Here is a 26,146-nt window from a genome sequence, read left to right as displayed (position 1 = left end):
ACTGTTTAAACTCGTTAAAATAAAACCCAAAAAGTCACATAATGTATTGTACAACTGGAAAGACAAGACTACAAAGCAATTACAGCTTTCAGTTCTGAATAGAATAGTGATTGATACAGCACCCAAGCAACAGACAACTTTTAAAGATAAACCTTCATTCAAGGAATACCCAGCCAAGTATTCAGACACATTTCACACCAACTGAATCTTGATTCTCCTTTCTGCCGGTTTCTGGTGAGTTTTATCCAGTTCTGCCAGTGCCCATTCCCACTGTTCTTAGTATCGAATCCTTTAGACCTTGGACGATACTCCCTCTTCTAGTATAACTGTAGGTGAACTTTCAAATATCTCTAATGTGGAAGTAAAAAGAAACATTTTACTTCGAACATCCTTCTCGCCATTGATTCAGCAAGTTGTTCTCAGGTGACTACCCGCAGCTTTTTATGCAAACTCTTGCAGCTGAAGTATGGTATTTGGCCTACTTGGGCCTCCAAACCATACTTGTGCCACTGTAGAGTGTTGATGGGTGGCAGGCAGATTCTGTTCCATCTTCAGCCTGTGGATCTGCCTCATTTAACTAATCATTAACTGTCTCTCCCATGGGTTCCTGATAGTGATATTAAACTTTGTGTTCCTTTATTCAGCTAAATCTGCCTTTTCAATTCTGCAATTTGCCTTTTCCAATCTGTATGATCCCTCTATTCAAATTTTTGATTCTGTAAAAATCTAAAAGCAGACCTGATATTTTCCCTTTCTTCCTCTGCATGTTCTGCCTTGGCTTTCCATTTCTCACACTCTCTGTGCCCCATAATCGGCCCACTTAAGCCTTTGGAGCATTGCAAGTATGCTGTTAAAAAAAATGTAGGAAAGGGGTCTTCATAGCTACTCTTTATCCTCTTTGTTGTGGATTCAACTTGAACCGACTAGTTTTGTTAGAACTGGTGAAGGCTCACACTGCAGAACAACTCTATTTTTTAAAGTAGTTTATTATATTAACAAATGCTGTGCAAGTTCTACAAAGTGACACTTTAAAGTGAGCACTACAGATTTGATACAAAAGACTACAAATAGAGAGAAAACTGCAAAATAAACATTACAGATGTTATCCCCTTTATTTCATTAACACCTTTACCAATTATACAGCTAATTGTTACTCTCTTTTGACTCTAGTTGAGTCCTCTCTTCTATTTCCTTTTGTAATTGATTAATTGCTGCATCCTTTTTCTGAATCCTCTCATCCAACCTTGTCAAACTATACCAGCCGATACAGTGACACTGTTCATTCAATATTTTGTTCCTTTCTTCATTTAATCGCCTTATTTATCTGGCCTGGTTTGCCAAGCCATAGAACTGGATTAATCCCAATCCTTCTGTTCTTAAGTATGAATTTGCTGTTTATAGCCTGTCAGATGACCAAGAGCTTTAATTCTATAGATTTGTTGAGATTGTCTATAATATCTGTGATTACTATCAATTTTCTTGCCACTATTATAAAGCACTTAAACTACTATCATAACTCCCCTACTTAGCTGATAATACAAACTCAATTCAAAGTCCTTGCCCGTTGTTTCCACAGCTGTTCTTTTCTCAATTTATTGGGAACTTTATTTCTCCTTTTAAAGCATTTATATCCAGGAGGATAAGTCTACAATATTCTGTTTTAATTCATGTGATTAGAATAATCAGCAAGAACCTTTTGTGACATTCAATAAATATTAATTAATACATTTTACATTGCAGCTATATGCTGTGACTATTATAATCAAGATGGTGAATGCAGTTGGCAGTACAAGCCATGTGGAACAGTAATTCAAAAAACATGCAGTAATCACACCATTGGCAAGAAGTTCTCTCCAATTCTTGAAGGTTTCAAATTTCTGTTCTTGTTTATGATGAAGTTAAAAATTCTACATTTCAGCATTAACATGTTTAATATGTTTCCAGCTTCAGGGAGATACATTTGAGTATGCACAAAGTATAGCATTGCACTTATAATGAGATAAAAAGCCTGCTTTATATTGAAAATTAGTTCTATAATCTATACATGTTTTACTTGCAATATTAATTGTTGCAAACATTGAGGTGCAAAAATTAATTAGAAGCAACTGTACTAGTTGTGAAGGTAATTCCTGCTGTAACTTTGTCAGCTGTATCAGCTATCAATGAATATTTAGCATGGTGCATATATAGAATGAGCTGCCAGAGAAAGTAGTTGACATTGAAGATACATTTGGATAAGTACATGGACAGGAAAGGTTTAGAGGGATAAGGGACAAACACGGGTAAATAGGATAGCTTAAGTGGGCACCTTGGTCAGCATGTTGGGCTGAAGGGCCTGTTTCTGTACTGTATTACTCTCAACTCTATGGAGCAATTGTTAGTGGTGAACAGTTGTAACTCAGGACCCTCAATTGGAAAGTACACTTACTTACATGTGCCAAATGAAGTTCAATTTAGCTTGATACTCAGACTCATATTTGCCAGCCTTCACCCTGTGCCTGTGTTAACCTGGAGTGGATGTGTGGGTCCAGTCATTCTGGACCATGACATAATCATGGAGTCAGGTGGCAAGGCACAGCAAAACCCCTGCAGCAGCTTGACATCAGCAAGTGTAATGCTAAGGTCCCATTCCCTGAACATTCTGACACTCCTTGGCAAGAAGCAAGGTTGGGGGCAGAGTTTCACTCCTTTCAAAGTTGTCAAGGCTTTTTAAGAATTTTCAAATTACTCTGACATGAGGAAAATTTATCAGTTATCACCATAAGTGAAAATCTTCATTGAGTTCAAAATTCATTTGCTTTCATAACTCCTCGGCAAATGAAACAGTCCACTCCTGCAGGCAACAGGACCTGGCAACGTTCTGGCACACGCTGATAAGTGACAAGAAACTTCTGTGCCACAAAAATGCCAGGCAATGAGTATTCAAACACCTATCCTTGATATTCAATACCATTACCATCCTCAGAGGTCATCATTTTCCAGAACTTCAGTTGGATCAGCCAAATAAATACCATAGCTATAAAAGCAAGTGAGAACCTGGGTATTCTGCTGTGAGTGACTCACTTCCTAGCCACATGTCAGGAGTGTAATGGAATGCTGTCCACTTGCTTGATGTGTGCGACACCAAAAACTCTCAAGTAACTCAACTGTGCAGAAGGAATTAAGCAGTGTGAACAGAGGCACATCATGTCCTACCAACAAAAATGCACTGCAGCTTCTCACCTAGACTACTCTGACAGATTTCCCATACCCCTAATAAGGGCAGCAGGTGCATGAAAACATGCTCAAATGGAGACTTCTCTCCAAGTCACACACTATGCTAATTTGGAAATATATTGCTGATCTTCTTCATCACTGGATGTTAAATCCAGGAACTCGCGACCCATCAGCGCTGTGGAAATGCCTTCACTAAAAGGACTGCTGCAGTTCAAGGTGATGTATCACTACCATCTAATCAATGGTAATTAGGGATGACAATAAATACTAGTCTTGCCAGTGACACCCTGATTGCAAAAAGTTAACAAATAACGCTTCTTAAAAAATATTAAAGTTGCTTTATACAATTGATAAATAAAAATTACTAGTGTTTAAAAATGTCCTCACCTCTTCTTCTAGCATTATCAGCATAACTTTCTTTTTCTTTTCTACTAAGAATTTACATGGCTTTGCCTTGCATCCATCTACACTAGTAATTTCAACTATTCCTTGACTGATTGTTCCACGTTCTAATCAATCCAAGGATAAAGCAATTTCTCCTGAAATGCACAATGTACTTATCAGTGACTATTTTGCCATTCTGGCCCCTACTTTTGTGTCCTCCCACAGATGGAAATATTTCCATGCCTACTCTATTGAATACTTGCATGATTTTAATTATTCCCAGCAGTTTACCACTCAGATTTTTATCAAGAGAAAAAAAGCTCCAGAATGTTCAGCCTTTACTAATGGATATCAGAAGAAAATATCAGGTGACCTGATTGGAATTGGGACTAGGTGTGTGGCGATGGGTAAAAGTAGGAGAGGTTTGTCTTTTTTGTCTTGTGAGAGTTGTTAAGTAGCAGGAGGAAAGGAAGAACCAGAAAAGGGATGCAAGAGGTAGGGCATTGGAGTGGTTGGGATGGTCTGGGTAGAGCAAAGGACAATTTTTATTTTAAAAGTATATTTTATTCATGTATTTTATACATTTGGGACATAGCATTGCCTTTGTTCTTAGTTCCATCATTTCCTTACATTGGCTTGTGATATTTACAGTATGTCAACATGTCACAGTTGTTTCATCCCCAAACAATCCATCAGTCAAACAGTTGAGAGGTCATTGCACAGAGTCCCGCCCCTTAGTATTCAGTGACATGACTCACACAGCCTTTGCAGTAGTATCAATATGTCCCTCAACATATACTCCTGCACCCTGCTACGTGTCAGTCAGTGGTTACGGATAACTCCTTGCACTGGCTTTGGGCAGACAAAAGTGCATCTTTCACCAAGTTGATGATCTTCCAAGAGTAATCAATATTTGTCTCAGTATGTGTCCTTGAAAACAATCTGCAGAGCTCTGTGTTACGCAGTGGCAGGGATTCTGCATCACAGTCACCTTGATGGCAGTGTGCGGTGAGATTGAGAGTCCAGCTGCACCTGAAATATCTAACAAGGAGTGACCTTTGTATTACCAGCCAAACAAGCTCTTGGTGCTTGTTTGAGTGTTCTGGTGATGAAGCACTCTGTCAAATGACTTTGGCAGTCTGTTTGGGAAACCATTCAATAGGATTCACTGTCCCCCACCTGCATGACCTTGAGGATATTCTGTGTGGATTGACTTCTGGCATAGACCATCTGAACAGAACATTCCATGACAATAAATCCAGACCCATCCTTCACAACACCAGAGACAGGCAGAAGCTCAACATGTGGTAATGTATCTAAGCTCAATGCACAGCTTGATGCAATCATATGCATAGGTGGCCATAAGTTCAGTACATTTTTCGTCCTTTTCTTTGGAGATATGTACATCACACCCCTCTGGATACAATCCATTTTGGATTTCTGGATAGCAAAGAACAAAATGCTGGGGGGCCAGTGCTCCCATTAGTATAGGTGTAGAAATTTGTGTCTAGTGCTATCATTTAGAAAGGCTGAACCATTCGTGTTGCACCACAGTGTTGGAGTAAACCTGCCCAGTTCTGTGTTGTTTGCCAGTTGCATGCAGTCAGTCCTTTTACTCCCTGTAGATTAAGGATTTCTCGTGGAAAAACAAAAAGCAGTTTCAGCATGCGGCCCAAACAGAGAGGTTGGCAGATGCAGATCTGTCTGCGTATTGGTGCTTATTTATCAGTTTATCTTTAAGACTCTGACACGTCCAAAACATGTGAATTAAAGAATACTCTCAGTCACTGCATTTATCACAGTAAGGAGATATATCCGAATAAAAACGGGATAGTTTGACTTTAGACAAGTGAGCTCTATGGACCACTTTAAATTGAAGGAGAGAATGACAGGCACATAATGACGAAGTATTAACCAATTTAAAAATTTTATTCCAAGTTTCCTCAGAAATTGATATCTGCAAATCTTGTTCCCAGGCATTTTTAATTTTATCCAGTGGAACCTTACTCATTCCAAATAACCTATCATAAATATTAGATATTGAGCCATCGTGAAAAGGCTTCAAATTAAAAATTGCATCTAGTATATTTTTATCAGGACTCATAGGAAAAGAATGTAGTTGAGATCGAAGAAAATCTCTAATTTGTAAATATCAGATAAAATGAGTTTTGGGTAAACTATATTTGGTTGACAATTGTTCAGACGAAGAAAGATTTCCTCCAACAAACAGATCCTGAAAACAAGTGATACCTTTTTAAAGAGTGGAACAGATGAATAAATCAACAATTAAAAATATACAACTGGAATCCTGCAATTAAAAGGCTCTGCTGATGGCATGACTTACAAAAATGACACCTTACAATTTTGCCAAGCTCTTCTCAGTGCTTAATAGTGAATTATTTATTTACCAGTCCTCCTTGAATGGATTTGGAAAGCTATCTTTCAGTTGTCATAAAATGATTCACAATACATGTTTTTCCAGTGATTCCTACAATAGTTAATTTCACTATTCTGAACACTATTTTGTTTCAATGGAAAGCTTCCTCAATATCTCCTGCACTTTGGGTTTATTTTCAGGAATTTCTGGCTAAAGTAGAGCAAATTTATTCTGTAGCAAAAAACAAATGGCTGGAGAAACTCAACAGGTCAAGCAGCATCTGTGGGGGAAAGGAATTATCGATCATGACCCAGCATCTGGACTGTTGATGTTTGGGGTCAAGACCATGCATCAGGAACTTGACCTGAAACACTGACAGTTCCTCTCCCCCCTTTCAAATGCTGCTCAACCTGCTGAGTTATCCAGCAGTTTGTTTTTTGCTAAAGATTCCAGCATCTGCAATCTCTTGTGTCTCAAATTTATTCTGTAATCTTTTGAAAGTACTATCAAATAATCAAATACAGTACATAATACCAATTTTAACTTGATGTGAGCATATTAGTTCAGTAAACAAAAACAGCAATTGCAACTAAAGTGAAGACTGATTATTTATTTTAAAGTTTCATTTATTTCGTATGTTACAGCAAGTGTCAGAATGGAACCATTATTTTCTGTAAGTAACAATTTCATTGATTAAATTGTCAATCATTCTGTTAGTCCAGAAGGTGAGCTCAGTCTTGCTGACTAAACAGCATTTATGCAGCCGAATCACCTCTTGGATCCTGTGTCTGGTTTGACTTGGCACTGAATCCAATACTCCATTGATTTCAATGGGAATTGTAGACTGCAGATACAAGTCAAAGGTTTAGTTCAATGTTGTTAATTATTTGTTTTAAGATACATTTAGCACACCTCATTTTTTTATTTTTTGGAAGTAACATTTTATAAAACAATTATTTACTTCATTTTTAACGTAATAGATATCTCAAAACTTTTAAATGATCCTCACAGTTTTTATAACCAGCAAAACTGGGTGATACTGGTCTTTACTGGCTTTGAAAGTTGACAGGGCAATTTTGGATGCTGGATTTTTTCAGTGTACTCTTTAAGTCCTGCTTCAGCTCAAGCTAAGCTACACTGATGGATGAGCAAGATAGGCCCTCTATATCTGGTCCCAGTAAGGACAGTTGTGGAAAGGCCCCAGAAAGTGGACCCAGCCCAGTAAGATTCAGGTCTATAATTTAGGATTGATTGACTGAGCACAAATAAATATTTCAGCTACAGAGAGAGAGGGGAGATCTAATTGCATTTCTGAGGAAGCAATAAAATTAGTTGGTGGGATTAATGGGTGTATTTAATGTAGACTTCCAAAAGGCACTTGATAATGTTACATGCATGAAACTTAGTTAAAAATGAAGTCACACACACAAAGTGCTGGAGGAACTCAGCAGGTCAGGCAGCATCTATAGAGGGAAATAAACAGTTGCCATTTCATCAGGACTGTAAAGGAAGAGGGCAGAAGCCAGAATAAGAAGGTCGAGGGAGGGGGAGGAGCACAGGCTGGCAGGTGATGGGTGAGTCCAGGTGAGAGGGGGAAGGTAGGTGGGTGGGGAAGGGGGGAGATGTAAGAAGCTGAGAGGCGATAAGTATAAGGGGCAAAGGGCTGAAGAAGAAGAAATCCAGTAGGAAAGGGCAGTGGACCATGGGATAAAGGGAAGGAAGTGGGGAATAGATAAGCAGGTCCTGAGGGCGGGGTTGAGAAGGGAGGGAGAGAAGGGTTGAGGGAGCATAGGAATAAGGGAAGACAAAGTGGGGGGAAGAAGAGGGGAGAGGTTACTGGATGTTAGAGAAATCGATGTTAAGGCTGTCAGGTTGGAGGCTATCAAGGCAGAATATGAGGTGTTGTTCCAACCTGTGTCTGGCCTCAACATGGCAGTAGAGGAGGCTGTGGATAGACATGTCAATATAGGAGTGAGATGTAGAATTGAAGTGGCTGGTCACTGGGAGATCCTTGTTTTTGCGGTGGACAGAGCAAAGGTATCAACAAAGTGGTCATCCAATCTGCATTGGGTCTCACTGATGCAGAGGAGGCCGCACTGGATGCAATAAATGACACCCTTGGATTCACAGGTGAAGTGCTAGCTCACCGAGAAGGACTATCTAGGGCCCTGAATGATGGTGAGGGAGGAGGTGTAGGCACAGTGTAGCACTTTGGATGGTTGCAGGAATAAGTGCCGGGAGTGTCATCAATGGGGCGGGACGAGTGGACAAGGGAGTCGCGGAAAGAGCCATCCCTGCAGAAAGTGGAGAGAGGAATGGTGGGGAAAGTGTGCCTGGTGGTGGGATCCTGTTGGAGGTGGAAGAAGTTGCGTAGCATGATGTGTTGGATGTGGAGGCTCATGGGGTGATAGGTGAGGACGGGGAACCCTGTCCCTGTTATGTTGGGGAGGGAGGGATGGGGTGAGGGCAAACGCATGGAAAATGGAGGAGATGCGGGTGAGGGCTGCATTGAAGGTGGTGGAAGGGAAACCTCGTTTTCTGAAAAAGGAGGACATCTCAGATGTCCTGGAATGGAAAGCCTCATCATGGGAGCAGATGTGGTGGAGGCAGAGGAACTGGGAGAAGGGAATAGCATCCTTGCAAGTGACAGGGTGGGAAGAGATGTAGTCAAGGAAACTGTGGGAGTCAATGGGTTTGCAGAAGATGTCTGTGGTTAATCTGTCTCCGGAGATGAGTACAGGGATCCAGTAAGGGGAGAGAGATGTCGGAGATGGACCAAGTGAATTTGAGGGCAGGGTGGAAGGTAGGGGCAAAGTTGATTGCTGCAGGAAGCAGCCCCAGTGCAGTCATCAATGTAGCAGAGAAAGAGTTGGGGAGCTTTACGGAGTAGGCTTGGAACATGGACTGTTCCACGTAGCCAAAAAAAAGGCATGCAATAGTTGGGGTCTATGCAAGTGCCAATGGCTACACCTTTGGTTTGGAGAAAGTGGAGGGAGCCGAAAGAGAAGTTGTTGTGGGTGAGTACCAGTTCTGCCAGACAGATGAAGGTGACAGTGGAGGGGAACTGGTTGGGTCTGTTGTCGAGAAAGAAGCAGAGAGCCTTAAGGCCTTCCTGATGGGGGATGGAAGTGTTCAGGGACTCGACGTCCATGGTGAAAATCAGGTGGTCAGGGCCTGGGATCTGAAAGTTGTTGAAGTGATGAAGGGCATGCAAAGTGTCACAGATGTAGGTGGGAAGGGACTGGACCAAGGGGGACAAAATGGAGTCGAGATATGAGAACACAGGTTTAGTGGAGCAGGAGCAGGCAGAAACAATGGGCCTACCAGGGCAATTGGGTTTGTGGATCTTGGGTATGAAGTAGAAACGGGCAGTGCAGGGTCGGGGAACTATGAGGTTAGAGGTAGTGGAGGGGAGATCTCCAGAGGAGATGAGGTCAGTGACAGTGCAGGAGACAATGGCCTGATGCTCCTTAGTGAGGTCCAAGTTGAGGAATAAGAAAGAGGAGGTGTCCGAGAGTTGACATGCTGGACTACAACAGTGCCACCCTTGTCTTTGATAGTAAGATCAGGATTAGCAAAGAGAGAGTGGAGGGCAGTGCATTCAGAGGGGGTGAGGTTGGAATAGGTAACGGGAGTGGTGAAGTTAAGGCAGTTAATGTCCTGCTGGCAGTTAGAGATGAAGAAATCCAAAGCTGGTAGAAGGCCAGGACGAGTTGTCCAAGAGGAAGGAGAAGGGGTCTTCAGTGGACAGTGGGGAATCCTTGCTGAAGAAGTAGGCCCAGTGATGGAGGTGACGTAAGAAGTAATTGAAGTTCATGGAATTGAAGGCAAATTATTAACCTAATTAGGGATTGATGAGATGCTGGAAAACAGACTTTTAAAAATGACCACTGAAATTGTGGTATCCTGCAAGGATCAATGCTGGGGCTCAACCACTCACTATCTTGATTAATGATCCGATGAACACTGCAGAACGTCAAAGACCAAATTTTCAGAGAATGTCTTTTTTTTTTCCAATGATGTATAGCTTGGTGGTGGAGTGAGGAGTGAAGTCAAGCATATGAGATTTTAAATTTACAAGCCACAGTTTCCCACCCTCCTTTTCAACTCATGGGATATCCATTTCCCTTATTCCCTTATAACAAGGGCAGGAAAGTGGCAGACAGCATTAAAGAAAGGCCTGATCTATAAGCCATCAGGCTATGTTTTATAAGGATGCAATTCATTTGAGAGCCTTCAGTTCTGGGTACAAATGGAGAAGCAGTACAAGCACCTCTTTTTTTCCTACCATGCAGACCCAGTCATTCCAGGTGAAGCATCAATTCACTTGTACTACTTCCAATTGAGTGTATTGCATGCAGTGTTCACAATGTGCTCTCCTATCACCAGAAAAACCAAATGAGATCGGGTGTTTGCCTTGAGGAGCACCTGCATTCAGTCTGTGGGAGTGACCTTCTGGTTGCTTGCCATTTCTATTCACCATTCCACTTCCACTCTGATGTTTCCATTTGTGGACCCCTTCACAGTTACAAGGCCCAAAGCAAGCTTCCATCAGGGCAAGTGGCACCCTTCTGGCCTCAATATCAAATTCTCCAATTTTAGGGAATGGACTCTTTCCTTCCGTCTGGATCAGATCTGGGGCCATTTCCCTCTGTCATCATTTTGACTCTTTTTTTCGAATGTATAGTCTGGCTTGCTAGTCTTTACTTGAAGGAGACATCTCTATCTTGTTGAGTAAAATTATAGACTTGTCTGTGGACATCATGGCAGGGATGTGTCAGTGGTTAAACAAGAAATTGCTTTCAGAGTCCATAAATGCCAGAAGTAAATTAATAAGATCTGAAACTAATTTCATGCAGAAACAATGAATCAATTAATTCCACTTGTGGTATTGTTTGAAAAACAACCAGACCCTGTGAGTAAAATTAAGACTGCATTCTCACGATAAGTTTTTTGAAAGTCAACAATTAATTGGGACTCTGGAATACAAATGCAAAATACTGGAGATGTTATCGCTTATTTATAAAAGAGAGAAAGCTAGAAATTATGAGTTGGACAGTCATCATCTCCAATGTGAGGGCCAGTGATCAAGCATTATACAAGCTTTGATCCTTTTTCATGAGAATATTGATTTCCTTAGGCATTTGTCATCTCAATTGTATTCAACATATAGTGCAATTGCCAGTAGGGAAATTGATGGGCTGCGTTTGCACAGCACCAATTATTAAAAACTATTTGTAATGCAATTTCTGCTTTGGTGAGAATAGAACCTTTCTTACATTTGTGCTTGCAGCCTCAATAGTGCAATTTTGTTCAAAAGGACAGAAAAAAATGTGAAGGCAATGGATCATTGTTGTCTCCATGCAGATATACTTGAGAGAATCCAATTAATTCACAGAATATTTCACCAACCTCATCCTTTTTTGTGATTGGACAATCATGTTGACTCCATGTCAAATGTATGGCCACAATCACTGTGAATGTGATTTATCTAAATTAGAATGAGATTTAATGCTCAATAGAGCTGAATTGTTGAAAGGAATGGGGTGTGTTCAGAGAGAGTTTCCAATTTTGCACATTCATCTTCTGAAAATACACTGCAGTATGTCCTATAAAAGCTTTTGTTTTACTTCAAGGTGACACAGCTATCTTGTTGCTTAAAATTATTTTGACTAGCTTGAGGATATTTTTATTATTCATTCAAGGGATGCAGATTTTATAGGCTGAGCCAGAATTTAATTGCATAACCCCAAATGCCCCTGAATAGATGGTAGTAGCTGCTTTCTTGAACAGCTGAAATCCTTAAAGTATATCCACAATGCTGTGAGGGAGGGCATTCCAGGATTTTGACCCAGTGACAGTGGAGGAACAGTGAAGTCCTGTGTGTTGCTTGGAGGGCAATTTCCAGGTGATGGTGTTCCTATTCTTTTGCTGCCCCTGTCCTTCAAGCTGGTAGGGGTCATGGGTTCTGTCCAATGAGCCATGGTGAGTCGGTGCAGTAGATGGCATAAATTGCTGCCACTGTGCATTGGTGGTGAAGTAAGTGAATGATTGTGGACTGTGGTACCTATCAAGTGGGCTGCTAAGTCCTGTATAGTGTTGAGCTTCTTGAATGTTGAAATTGCACTCATCCAGGAAAATGGAGAGTATTCCATCACACTCCTGATTTGAGCCTTGTCGATGGTGGACAGGCTGTGGGGAGTCAGGAGATGAATTACTTGCTGCAGGATTTTTCGCCTCTGACTTTCTCTTGCAGCCACAGTTCAGTTTCTGGTCAATGGTGAACCCCGGGATATTGATAGTAGGGGCTTCAATGATGGTAATGACATTGAATATGAGGGGGTGATAGCTAGATTTTCTCTTGTTGGATATCATCATTGTCTCACACTTGTGGTACAAATGTTACCTGCCACCAATCAGCCCAAGCCTGGATATTGGCCAGGTCTTGCTGCATTTGGATATGGACTACTTCCATTATCTGAGGAACCACAAATGGTGCTGAACATTGTGCAATCGTCAGTGAGCATCCCAACTTCTGACCTGATGACTGAAGGAAGGTTATTGATGAAGCAGCTGAAGATGGCTGGGCCCAGGGCACCATCCTTAGATACTCCTGCAGAAGATTGACCTTCAACCAGTCGAACCATCCTCCTTTGCGCTTGCTATGATTCCAACCAGTTGAGGATTTTCCCTGTGATTCCCATTGACTTCAGCTTTTTCAGTGCTCCTTCATGCCACACTCAATGAAATGCTTCCCTGATATCAAGGGCAGTTTCTCTCAATTCACTACTGGACTCCCACTCTTATCGCTGTGTTTGGACAAAGTCTGCAATGAGGTCAGGAGGTGAGTGACTTAGGCAAACCCAAAATGAGCTTCTACGAGCAGGTTGTTGCAAAGCAAGTGCAGTGAGAAGGATGTTAACAGTGTTCAAACTAGAAATTGCCTTGGAAGCCCATTTATGCAGGAACTGAGTCTGAAACAGACCCATTGCATTGTATGCAAGAGGTGTGAGAGAGATTTCAGGCATAATGATGAATCAACATATTCTACTTGTCATAACATTGGAAAATTATACCTTTCATTGTGACTATATGATAATTTTCATGGTGGGAAATGGCACTGGCTGATGCCTTTGTCATTATAAATACTTTGTGATGCTTGCTCTGATCTGTAGGAACACAACCTATTGAAGAAACAGGCATATGTTAACAATGACTGTTAATATAATTTATTCAAAGCAGAACCACATTCAATTGCTAATTTACTGATGAGAATGGGATGTGTTCAATGAGATTTTTCAAGAATGCCCATTCATCTTTTGAAAATACATAGCAATGTGTGATACAGAAGCTCTTGTTTAACTTGAAGACGTCATCGCCATTCTGTTGCATAAGGTTGGAAACAGACTTGCGGAAACCGTGAGCAGCATACTCAAATGTGAAATCGCCATGTAAATTGTAAAATGCTTTATTATTGTCATGTGTACCGAAGTTCTGCATGCTATCCATGCAGATCATTTCATCACATCAATACATTGAGGTAGTACAAGGGAAAAGCAATAACAGAATGCAGAATAAAGTGCTGCATTTAAAGAGAAAGTGCAATGCAGGCAGGCAATAAGGTGCAAGGCCATGACAAGGTAGACTGGGTGATAAACAGTCCATCTTATCATACAAGAAGGTGTTCAATGGTCTGAGAACAACTGGATCAAAGCTGAGATTGATGCAACACTTATGAAACAAATTGCTCTGAAGCATAAATAAGTTATGAAGTTGATTTGAGGCATAATGATGACTCAATTCGTTCCACTTGTCCTAATGATTGAAAATTGTCCATTTCATTGCAAACATGTGGCGATTTTCATGAGGGCAAATGGCAACCTCTTACTCACTTGTCGCTACAAATAATGTGTTATACTTTCTCTGATCAGTAACGACACAACCAACTGAAGAAACCAGCACAACTACAACAGCTGCAGTAACTACAATCTGTGAGTATAGTATTATTTGCATTCTCACATGAAATTCTTTGAAATTCAGCAGTGAATTACCGATTCGTACAACAAATGGGACATATTGGGCATGCAGTGACTTGGTCAGAGAAGAGATAACTGTGGACTTTCTCAGTCAGCTGGAGAGCATTTGGTGCATGAGAGACAGGGATCAAGTTTCAGAACGATGGCCAAAAGTTAGTGATGGAACATTTGGAGATGGATAAAGAGTGCCAAATGTGGCAGATCAGAAATTGCCACACAACGATAGAATGCAAAGTAGGTGAGATATAATGCAGACATGTGATTGCAAGATAGAGGAGGGTGCAAAAGCCTGCTGTGATGCAATTAAAGCATGGAGAAGCAGACTCCTTTTCTGTAATTAAAAAAAAGATGAGTTTTCTTTTTCCATGTCATTATGTTTTCTTTGCTGTGTCATGCACACAGCAATCTTCATGTTTTCACATGTTTAATGCAAAGATCATGATGCTATTCCAGGGACAAAAGGCAACCTCTTAGTCACTGGAATATCATCATGAATAACTTGTTATGCTTTCTCTGATCTGCAGCGACACAATCTACTGTGGAAACAGGGAAAACTACAACGGCGGCGGTAACCACAGCCTGTGAGTACATGATATTTATCGCATTATCACAGGAAATCCTTTGAGAGTCCACAGTGAATTGGTGATTTGGATAGCAAATGGGAAATGGTGGGCTTGATGTGAATCGGTTAAAGAGAGAGAAGTGTCGAACATCTCAGGCAGCTGGTGAGCATTGGGTGCTTGAATGTCAGCGATCAAGTTTCAGATCAACGGCTTTTCTGTACGATGGAGCAAAGTTAGTGATGGCTCATTTGGAGATGGAGAAAGTGTTCCAGACATGGGAGAGCAGAAATTGTCAGACGACAATAATGTGCAAAGTTGGTAAGATATCATGACCCAGATATGTGATGATGTGCAAGATGTGACAAAGTTGTAATGGACGGGTAAAGGACCAAAACTCAGCTGTGATTGACAGAAAGAATGGAGAAGCAAACTCATTTCCTGCAGTTAAGAGAAGGCTGAGTTTTCTATTTGCATGTCGTAATAATTTCTCTGCTGCTTCATGCCATAATATTTTCATTTAGCCAAGTATTGAATGGAAAGGTGATGCCGATAGTTGTAGAAAATACTGTGAATTCCTATGAATAATTCAAATTTCCTGCATCTTCCAGACACCACAGGTCCAACAACAACTGAGGTGACAGGGACCACACCACCTATGCCCACAACTGTGAGCTGTAAGTCACAATTCTTCACAAGTTAGTCTTAAAGGGAACTTCAACAATTGGACGTGTTCTTGCAGGTGCGTTGAGTCCTTAATTTCCAGGAATGCTGGATATATACATTGAAATATATATGTTCAGCATTGCTCCATTGAAATATTTTCACATTATTTACCATTCCATTTCCTGAAAATGTTGTTTTCATGTTGCAAATTGAAATTGGTGCAGAACAGTAGAGTGTAAATTGACGGCATGGAGCAATGCATTGGTAAGAAACAGTAAAAGGTTGTCTTTGTTCCTTTGCATATCACAAGCAAGATGTTGTTAGTCACCAAAATAGTAATTGCTTTTGGAGACTATTTAAGCCAGAAGTTGGTCTGAAGAAATTCCTTTGCATTGCCTGAATCAGGTGTGAAACTGATATCAGACAGCATGATAAATCAACTGATTCCACTGGTCTTTACGGTGAAAAGTTGTCCTTTCCACGGTAACCATGTAATGATATTCCAGGGTCAAATGGCAACCTGTTACTCACTTGTCCATAAAACGAATTAGTCATGTTTTCTCTGATCTGCAGCGACACAATCTACTGTGGAAACAGGCAAAACTACAACCGCTGCGGTAACCACAGCTTGTTAGTATTTTATTTTTATTGCATTGATGCATTATTTTCTTTGAGAGTCCACAGTGCACTTGTGATTTGGAAAAGAAATGGGAAGCACTGGGCCTGTAGATACTTCGTTAAAGAGAAACTCTGGCACTTCTCAGGGATATGGTGTGCATTTGGTGCTTGAGTGTCAGAGATCAAGTTTCATATCAACAACATTCAGTACGATAGAGAAAAGTTCGTGATGGATCATTTGGAGATGCAGAAAGTGTGCCATATATGGCAGAGCAGAAATTGTCTCACTAAAATATATTGATAAATTGGAGAGAGATCGTGACCCAGACATGTGATTGTATGCAAGATGAGAGAAAGTTGTAATGGATGGGTAAAGGAGCAAAAATCAGCTGCGATTGACAGAAAGAATGTAGAAGCTGACTCATTTTCTGTAATTAACAGAAGGCTGACTTTTCTATTTGCATGTCGTATTAATTTCTCTGCTGCCTCATTCACATAACAGTTTCATTTTGCCAAAAGTTTAATGCAAAGATAATGCTGATAGTTTTCGGAAATTTCGTGAATTACTTTGAATAATTTAAAGTTTCTGTGTCTTCCTGACACCACATGGCCAATAACAACTGAGGTGACATGGACCACACCGCCTCCGACCACAACAATTAGCTGTAAGTCATAATTCTTCACAAGTTAGTCTCAAAGGGAAATCCACCCATTGGACCTGTTGTTGCATGTGTATTGAGGCTGCAATTTCCAGGAGCGCTGGATGTATATTGAAGTATATAATGCAGATCGTGCTTTATTGAAACGTATTCATCATCATCCGGATACCATTTCATGAACAGAAGAGTGTGAATTGATGGCATGGAGCAATGCATTGGAAGGAACTCGTGAAAATTTCTTTTTGTTCCTGTGCATGTCATAAGAAGGCTGTTGTTAGACATCACAGTAGAAATTTCTTTTGGAGACTATTTAAGCCAGAAGTTCGTCTGAAGAAGTTCCTCTGCATTGCCTGAATCAGATGTGATATGAATATCAGACAGAATGATGAATCAACTGATTCCACTGGTCCTCACAGTGAAAAGTTTTCCTTTCCATGGTAACCATCTGATGATATTCCAGGGTGAAATGGCAACCCCTGACCCACTTGTTCTTATAACTAATTGGTCGTGGTTTCTCTGATCTGCAGTGACACCATCTACTGTGGAAACAGGGAAAACTGTAATTGCTGCGGTAACCACAGCCTGTGAGTACATTAATTTTAATGCATTCTTACATGAAATTCTTTGAGAGTCTACATTGAATTGGTGATTTGGAAAGGAAATGGGAAATGGTGGGCTTGATGTGAATCGGTGAAAGAGAGAGAAATGTTGCACATCTTAGGCAGCTGGTGAGCAGTTGGAGCTTGAGAGTCAGCGATCAAGTTTCAGATCAACAGCTTTCATTACGATGGAGGAAAGTTGCTGATGGCTCATTTGGAGATGTACTAAGTGCAGCAAATATGGCACAGAAATTGTCACACTGCAGTTGTGCAAAAAGTTGGAGAGGTATCATGACGCAGACATGTGATTGTGTGCAAGCGAAAGTTATAATGGACGGGTAAAGGAGCAAAAGTCAGTTGAGATTGACAGAAAGAATGGAGAAACAGGCTCAGTGTCTGCAATTAAAATTAGGATGAGTTTTCTGCTTTGTTATTACAGAAGATTATTACATTTTGCTGCGTGTTTAACGCAAAGATCATGTTGATAGTTGTCAAAAACATCTTGAATTCCTTTGAATAATTTAAATTTCTGTATTTTCCAGACACCATGGGGACAACAGCAACTGAGGTGACCAGGAGTATACCACCTCGTACCACAACAATTAGCTGTAAGTGGATGCAGTTTCTGAATTGATACAAGGATGAAATTTGCTTTCGCATGCTTAATATTTTCTCTGCTGTGATGTGCTCGCAATGACTTCATTTTCCTTTGTGTTGAATGGAAAGTAGATCTTGATAGTTTTTGTAAATATTTTGTATTCTTTTGAATAATTTATGCTTCCTGTTATCTTCTAGACACCATGGTGCCAACAACAACTCCATTGACAGGAACCACTAGGCTTAGCAGTATTAGCTTAGCACCATAAGCAGTAAGTCTCACAGACTTTGTTCGTTTCAAATGCAAAGGCAACCAATGATTCTGTTGATGTTTATGTATTGAGGTCTTAATTTCTCTGTGCATTGCTTGAATTTTTAAACCAATGTGTCAGGCATTCCTCCTTTCACATCTCCACTTTGTCAAGGATTTCATTTATTGAAAACTTTGTCTTTAAGTTCTTCATGATGGAAGAGCATCATTTGATGGCAGTGAGCAATGCCTTCCACTTGTCTGTCATCTTTGTTTTCCAAGTTTGCAATTGACGCATGTTTTGTTGGAGCTGGAAGAACATGTTGAAGTGGCTGCTGCCCTGCTTACAAAAATCCAGTATTTTGAATTGTGGTTCTGAGAATAGATTCAGACTGTTCTCTGATTTGAAAACGTCATTCAATGCACTCTGATGCTTTTTGTATCTTGTCTTTCAGGTGGTAAAGTTGTACATTTTTTTGGTTTCATTCTGGAAATTTGTCATCTCTGTTGATTCAGCAATTTCAAACAAGCAAATGGCAGGGCTGCATTTGTATAGTAGAAATTATGAAGTTGTGTTTGTAATTTAATTTCTGCCTTGGTGACAGTAGTTTATTTTTTTTTTAATTTTGCTCATTCATCGTTGGAAAATACACAGTAGCATTTATCTAGAAGGGTTCTTGTTGAACTTCAAGGTGAAATTTCCAGCTTGTTACAGGAAATTATTGACTGTTCTGTGGAAATCATGGGAGGGATAATGGTGGTTTTACACGCAACTGCCTTTGAAACTCATTTGTGCAGGAAGTGGGCATGAAGTGGTATAATTGCATTGCATGACAAAGGTGTGAAATTGATTTCAGGTGGTAAGGATGAATCAACTCCTTTCATGTGCAATAACATTGGAAAACTGTTTGTAATTAAATTTAATTTGTTGAAGCCAATTGTTAGTGATGTGTACCATGTCCTTCTGGTAGCTTTCTTCAAGTTGTTTAAATTCCTCCTGAACCTTTCTAAGTTTAGAATATAGAAACCATAGATATTACTGTTTGATTGTTGGAAGCTCCCCTTTGTATCATCTTCATCCTGTTTGCAAGACTGTGAAATCTCTGACAGAAATGTTTGATGTTGGAGAATTCATTCAGTTAAAGTTATTTGACAGAGAAAAGTTGCAGTTTATTAGCACCCTAAAACTCTGTGCATGAGAAGTATGATTCTAATGTTCACCACTTTCAAAGGTTGTGTTGGACACAATCAGACACTTTTCTCCCTTTGTTCATTATGATTTGACTTGTAAACATTTATTGACTGTCACAATACAGTAATTTGGCAAAAATCAAATTATATGCATGATTTGGTCACTTTGCCCTCATTTCATCTGTTATTTGTTCATCGTGGCTAATCTGATTGTAATCTCAAGTGTTCATTCTTGTCTACTCAGGGTCACCCTTTACCCCTCAGTTTGTCAAGAATCTGTCTACTTCTGGTTATAAATAATTGCATTCTTTGTCTTCACTGCCCTTTCAGAAAGGGAGTTCCAAAACTTCATGAGATTCTGAGAGAAAATATTTTGTCTCATCTCTGACTGGAATTTTCTCTCAGCTTGCAACCTGTTTGAAAATTTCATTTTGAAGCCCTTGTGATTTGCTGGTTCTGAAATTGTGGTCAATTTTTAGTCCACATTGATCTACAATGAGGAAGGTATCTTTGACTGCATCCATAATTTAAGGACTTTATTCAATACATTGTGTTGTGTTATTCAAAGATTCATAGAGTCGTACAGCAGGGAAAAACGTCCTTCAGCCCATACGTGTCTTTGCCAACCAAGATGTGTATTAAAGCTTATTCCATTTCCTAGCACTCAGCCCATATCCCTCTCAACTCTTGTCATCCGTGTACATGTCCATATACTTCTTAAATGTATTTAATGTACCTGCCTCACCCACTTCCTCTGGCAGCTGGTACCATATATCTCTCATCCACTGTGTAAAAAAAAAGTTGCCCCTCAAGTCCTTATTAAATGTTTCACCTCTAACCTTATAACTATATCGTCTAGTTTTCATTTCTCAATCCTGGAAAAAATGCCACTCATGCTAACTCTGCAACTCATGATTTTATCTTCCTCTATGAGATCACCCCTCAGTCTCCTACGCTCCAAGGAGCAAAGGCCCATCCTGTCTAACCTCTCCCTATAACTCAGTCTTTCGAGTCTTGGCAACAGCATCTTTTCTGCACTCTTTCCAGTTTAATCACATCCTTCCTATAACAGAGTGATCAAAACTAAACACAATACTCCAAGTGTGGCCTCACCAATGCCTTGTACAATCACAACTTAACCTCCTAACTTGTATATTCAATGCCCTGACTGATGAAGGCCAGCGTGCCAAAAACCTTCTTCGCAGCCCTCTCTACCTATGACTCTACTTGAAGGGAACTATGCACCTATACTCCAAGGTCCCTCTGTTCTACAACAGTATTCAGTACCCTCCTGTTTGTTGTAAAAGTCCTACCTTGATCTATTGCTCCAAAATGTAACACTTTGTGTTTACCTGAATTACATTCCATTTGCCATTCCTCAGCCCACCTACCCAGCTGATCAAGATCCCACTGCAAATCTTGATACTTCTCTTCACTGTCAAAGACACTACATATTTTAGTGTCATCTGCAAACTTAACAACTGTTCCTGTATATTCTCTTCCTGATCGTTAATACTGATGACAAATTACAAAGGGCCCAGTACCAACCCCTAGGGCATACCCCTGGTCACAGACCTCCATTCTGAGAAACATGTTTCCACCATCATCCTCTATTTCTTACCATCCAGACAATTTTGTATCCAGTTTTCTAGCTCTGCTTGGATGCCATGTGATCTAACCTTACCAAAAGCCTTTCTGAAATCCATATATATTATCACCCCTCGTCAACTTTCTTCGTCACTTGATCAAAAAACTCAATCAAATTCGTAAGACAAGATCTCCCATGCGTGAAGCCACGCTGGCTACCCCTGATCAACCCCTTCTTTTTCAAATGTAAATATATCTTATCCCTTGGAATGCTTTCCAGCAACTTACCTACCACGGATCTGTAATTACCAGGTTTCTCCTTACACCCCTTCTTATATAAAGGCACAACATTTGCTATCCTCCAGTCTTCTGGCACCTCACTAGAGGATAGCGATGTTGCAAATATTTCAGCTAGGGTTCCCAAAATTTCTTCTCTCGCTTCACATGGGGTTCTTGGATATACCTCATCTAGACCTGGATATTTGTCCACCTACATACATCATGACACATGCAACACCTCTTCTACTGTAATATGGACTGCTCCCAAAACATCTCCACAGTAAAAACAGAGGAGAAATAATCATTGAGAACTTTGCCCAATGTCTGCTTTAGGATGCTTGTGTATAAATGCCATTTAGATTTTCAGATCTGTTGCTCTCTTTGATCAGGCAATTCAATTTTTCTCATTTATTTATTTGTGTGTAATTTAGGGCAGAATCTAAATAGTATTTAAAATTCTTAATTTGGTATTCCTTCCTATTTTATCACTTGGATCTTTTAGCATTATGTTCAACCATGGTAACCAAAATTTGCATATTTCTATTTTCACTGTATTGATACATGTTCATTTATTCTTAAGGTCCAACATATTCACGATTTTTAAGTACAACACCTGAAGCTACAGCACCTTCATGTAAGGTATGTCAATATGTTTATGCTGCTTAATTAAGACTCTCTGCATCAATCATTTTTTAGAAAGTATTCTAAATGCAAGGTTGACTTACTTGAAATATTCTTGTTTCATTTCTTTCAAATGTGGGCAAATGTTACTTGCTGCACAGCCTGGGCAACGTCATGCAGATAGCAGGAAGACTTCAATGTTCCTTCTTTTGTCAGAGCTTTAAAAGAAATCTTGGACTGCCTCTTCTCGATGGCATTCTAACACTGTAAAATCTTGTCTCACTCAGATCATCGCAAAAATATAGGAAAGTCTTAAGTTTATAAAATGCCTTTAACATTCTTTTCAGGACAACAAAGAATACTTTGTTGCCAATCAAGTATTCTTGCTGTAAAGTCAATATTATAATGTAGAAATGTACAGCAGCCATTTTTTTTACAAAGAGAGCTCACACACACAGCAGTATGATAATGACCATATAATTTGTTTCAGTAATGTGGGGCCTAAGATAAATATCAACCAAAACAGCATGATAACTTCTTTGTGTACTCCACTCATTGCCACTTGTGTCTCTATAACCTGAATATATGCTGTACAACTCAACTTCCTGTTATTGACAAGAATTATTTTCCAACCCTAAGTGCCCTTGAGAAGATGTTGTTTCACTTTTTTGAGTCATTGAAAATTTTTTGGTGAAGAGTCTTGTGTAATGCTGGTGAACAGGAGCTCTGATATTCAGATCTAGCAATAAACTCAAAGAATGTTGATACATTTCCAAAATCAAGATGGTGTAACGGCCTGGACCCATAGGACACGAACCGCCATCGGCAGCCATGGGCGCATGTGCGGGAGCGCGACGCAGACTAACTGTGGGGTGGGCCTTCTGGTGGGGACCGCACGTCACGTCCACCGGAGAGGCTCTCGGTTACTTTAGCGAGTGTACGCACTTTGTTTCATTCAGTAAAGTGTGTTCCAGTCCAGCTGTCGGTCTCTGCGGTTTCTTTTCTGCCACGCGCCACGTACAGCTACAATAGTATATTTCTTTCATGCAGGTACTGGCATTCCCATATATCTGCTGCCCTTCACCATTCAGTTTGAAAAGTTCGAGTGCTTATTTTTTAAATAATGCTCTCTTCAGTTTTGTTCCATCACGTTTTGTTGAAGATACCCATATCAACCATGGTGCAGGAATGTTAGAGGGACTGAGTATTTTGGGTGGGAATTGAGTTGACATTTTTGTCCTGGATTTTGTTGGTACTTGCTTATCTTTGAGGAGAGTATTCCATCAGAACCCTGATGTGCTTTAGAAATTTTTTTGGAACTCAAAAGAGTCAGTAGTTCATTGCAAGATGCTTCACCTCTGAGCTACTCTTGTAGATAGTTTTCATGTGGCTTGTTCAGCACATCCCCTCTCCTCCACACATCCCTTTTCCCTGCTACCACCACCCACAGATGTTCATGCTGGAGAATAATTACTGCTGTTGAATGTCTAAGGGAGGTGGTCAGTCTCTCTCTTGTTGCAGATGATCACTGCTTGATACTTGTGTGCCGCAAATACCGTTTATCACTTATTAGCTTATGCCTGAATTGGTGCAGTCAGGCATATACTGCTTTATTACATTCCTAACTGGAGGAACAGCACCTCATTTGCCTTGCAGCCTAACGGCATGAACATTGAATTCTCTCACTTTAAGTAACCCCCACTCCCTCCACACCCATCATGCCTCTTTTCTTCCCTTTCCTAGCCTCCTTTTTTCTTTCTCTCCTTACTTTTGACCCAACCCTCAGTAATCTGCTCTCCCCTCCTCCCTCGCACCTGCCTATCACTGTCTCTTACCTGCATCTACCTATCACCACCTTGTGCCCACCCCACCTCCCCTCTTTTGTCCACCAATCACTGCTCTGCTTTTTCCTCCAATATGCTGGGCTTCTCCTTTTCATATCTTCAGTCCTGAAGAAGAGTCCTGACCCGAAACGTTGACCGCCTGCATTTCTCCATGGATGCTGCCTGGCCTGCTGATTTCCTCCAGCATCATAGTGTTTTTCATTTAATGGCAGGACCCTCAACAGTGTTGATGTACAAAGGGATCTTGAGGCCCAAGTCCATAGCTCCCTGAAAGTGGCTGCACAGATTGATAGGTGGTAAAGAAGGCGTATGGTATGCTTACCTTTATTAGTCAAGGCGTTGAGTTCAAGAGTCAGGAAGTTATCTTGCAGCTTTATAAAACTCTGGTCAGGCCACATCTAGGGTATTGCATTCAATTCTGGTTGCCCCATTATTGGAAGGATGTTTACTTCCTAAACAAGCAGAAGAGGTTTACCAGGATGCTGCCTTAATTAGAGAGCATTTGCTATCAGGAGCAGGTGGACAAACTTGGGTTATTTTCTCTGGAGCGGTGGGGGCTGAGGGGAGACCTACCAGTTTAGAAGATTATGAGAGGCATAATAGATACAGTAGACATCCGGTACCTTTTTCCCAGGGTCGATCGAAATGTCTAATAATAGAGAGCATGGATTTCAGGTGAGAGAGGATAAATTCAAAGGAGAGATGTGTGTGGCAAGTTTTTTTTCCCCACAGAGAGTGGTGGGTGCCTGGAATGCACTGCCAGGGGTGGTAGTGGGGGTAAATATGATAAAGACCTTTTAATTGGCTTTTAGATAGGCATATGAATGTACAGAGAAAGGAGGGATATGGACATTGTGTAGGCAGACAGGATTAGTTTAGCGTTTAATTAGTTCAGCCCAACATCCTGGGCCAGAGGGCCTGTTCCTGTGCTGTACTGTTCCATATTCTATGTCAGTGTTATATAGGAGCAGCTTGGATAGGGGTGCAGCTACTTCTGGGGCATAAACTGTTAGATGCATAGGATTTTGTCTGGTAACACAGTCTGCTGTTCACAATACTCTTAGTTATTCCTTGATTTCAAATTAAGTGAATTGAATTGACTGAAGTCTGGCCTCTGTGATGATGTGAACCTCATGGAAAGGCCGAGATGAAACAGCCATATGACACTTCAAGCAGAAATTAATTCCAAATGCATCAGCTTTGTCCTTGGCATCCAGACATTGTTCTTGGTGCTTTCTCCCATTTGCTGTTAATTATCCACCACCATTCATGACGAAACATGCCAGGACCGCAGAGCTCTGAACTGATTGCTTTCGTGTAGGATTCCTTATTTCTGTGTTATTAGATATTTTTGCTCTATTGCATGTATATCCGATGCAATTGCTTCACTTCTTTTGGTCTGCCTCTTCAGCACTTCTCCATGAACAAGAGTTGGACTCCTGGTTTGATAGTAATGGTGCATATGCTGGGAATGAGTTTGCAGACTGTGGTTGAGTAAAGTTCTGCTGCCACTGATACCTCACTCCACCTTAAGGCCACTTGTGAGATGTATTTTTTTCAAAGTATTTCCCATTTAGCACAATGGACGTGCTTTGGCCACCCTCCGTATAAAGACAGTTTTCATAATAACTACATTGTGGGCATTTCTATCAATACAATCATGAACTGCATCCGTACAATTAGATTGGCAAGGATCAGGTCCTGTTACCACCTGCCACAGACAGCTACCTGCTTTAAGTTTATACTTTGCAAAATCGAGCTCACCACATGTATGATCATTGTTTTATGTCTTAAATATTAAATTCTACATAGTGTAAATTCCATCTGCTTTTAAATTGTTGACATGTAAAAAAATAGTTTTTAATGTATTTTTTCATTTCTAGGAAGGACCAGATCCCAATGACACTTGTATTTATTACTCCTGTCAAAATAATACACAAGTGATTCATGAAATAACATGCAGCAAAAACAACAACTGTTCTGAGGTTTGTACTGTAAAAGATGTATTCTTATTGTGTCTTATTATAATTTGAGTCAGAGTAGTTGGATTGGGTGTTCATAAAGACAGTGCTGCACTGCATGGAAGCAGCAAGTTTGGAAGTTCAAGAATTAAATATGTAAAAATCATCAACAATACTTCTTAGGGCTCTCTATTCTGTTGTCTTGTCACCATGAACTTATCCTGCTACCATTGCTATATATTCATTTAAATTTTCTTCTCCATCCAGAAATCCTCCTTAAATGTAATTATTTATACACCTTAAAGTAGAACCTTGAATTTTTCAGAACAGGAAAAAACCATTCGGTCTGTTGTAGCCATACAGGCTTTATGCTGGAGCAATTGAAAGTCAATTTTTGTGCCCTACTCTTTCTGGATTTTAAATATTCACTTCATCTCTTGAAGGATTGTCTCTGCTTCCAACATCTCCTGTGTTGATGCATTTCAGAGACTGTGCAAAAGAAATTCTTACAAACCTAGGTTCATGATATATTTTTAAATTGATCCCTTTGTAATTTTAAGATCCTCTGTCAAATCAGTCTGTAGCCATTCCACCTCCAGTGTAAATAGTTCTAATTCAATGCTTTCTTCATAAAGACAGATTCCTGGACAATTCATCCATTTACATCACATATAAATGTGTATTCCACCTACTGGAACATA

The sequence above is a fragment of the Pristis pectinata genome, chromosome 19, assembly GCF_009764475.1.
Source record: "Pristis pectinata isolate sPriPec2 chromosome 19, sPriPec2.1.pri, whole genome shotgun sequence".
In the NCBI taxonomy this organism is placed as follows: Eukaryota; Metazoa; Chordata; class Chondrichthyes; order Rhinopristiformes; family Pristidae; genus Pristis; species Pristis pectinata.
Note: the sequence above shows the minus strand (reverse complement) of the source record.